This window comes from Meleagris gallopavo, chromosome 2 (genome assembly GCF_000146605.3).
Source record: "Meleagris gallopavo isolate NT-WF06-2002-E0010 breed Aviagen turkey brand Nicholas breeding stock chromosome 2, Turkey_5.1, whole genome shotgun sequence".
NCBI lineage: Eukaryota > Metazoa > Chordata > Aves > Galliformes > Phasianidae > Meleagris > Meleagris gallopavo.
Genome location: NC_015012.2, coordinates 70,194,632 through 70,195,722, shown reverse-complemented (window position 1 = coordinate 70,195,722; position 1,091 = coordinate 70,194,632).

Sequence of the window (1,091 nt, the reverse complement as noted above, 5' to 3'; positions counted from 1 at the left end):
TGGCTGCCCAGAGAGGTGGTGGAGCTGCCGTCCCTGGCAGTGTTCAAGAGGCGTCTGGATAAGGAGCCGTGAGATATGGTTTAGTAGGCTGTGGTAGCAGTGGTAATGAGAAGACGGTTGGACTAGATGATCTAGGTCGTTTCCAACCTTGTAATTCTATGATTCTATGATTCCATGAGATGCCTCATTTTCAGACATGCCATGCCCAAACATGAAGTAAATAACTCTGTATAATTGAATTAAATCTGATAAAATAAGATTGGGCCATAAAACACAAGATTCCAGCTCTTCCCTTTTCTCATATTTTTAGAATTTGTTTTTGTGAAAGACTACTGGAGAAAAAACACAGTGTGTTATTATTACTGAACTCCCCAGTTTCGAAAAAGATGGATCTCCTGGAAGGAGTCCAGCAGAGGGCTGCAAAGCTGATAAAGGGACTGGAGCACCTCTCATATGAAGAAAGGCTGAGTAACTTCCGTCTGTTTAGCCTGAGGAAAAGAAGACTGAGAGGGGATCTAGTAAATGTTTATAAAAATTTAAAGGGAAGTGGAGGCAAATGGATGAGGCCAGGCTGTTCTTGGCAATGTGTAACAATAAGACAAGGAGCAATGGCCTAGAACTTGCACATAGGAACTTCTGTACTAACATGTGGAAGAATGTCTTGTCAGTAAAGGTGACAGAGCACTGAAACAGCTTGCCCAGAGAGGTTATGGATTCTTCTTCTATGGAGACCTATTGTTGGGTACCTGCTTTAGCAGGGAGGTTGGACTTGATCTCTTGAGGTCCCTTCCAACCTCCATGGTTCTATGATTGTTAATTTGTTCTTTTGTCACAGGAAGATCAGTATGACACTTTTTTATATTGTGATCATTTTTAAATACAACATATTTAAACCCTCTGGCATGTAAGAAAAAAATGGAATCATCATCCCTCCTCGTTTCCTCACCATTGCGCTCACCAAACAGAAATTTGGGAAGATTGTCTGAAAAGTGAAATAAATCCATAAATGATTCTACACTGCTGCTGGATGATGAACTACCCATAAAATGCTCTCATTTTGTCTCTAAAAATGAGTTGGTTGTTGGTTTTTT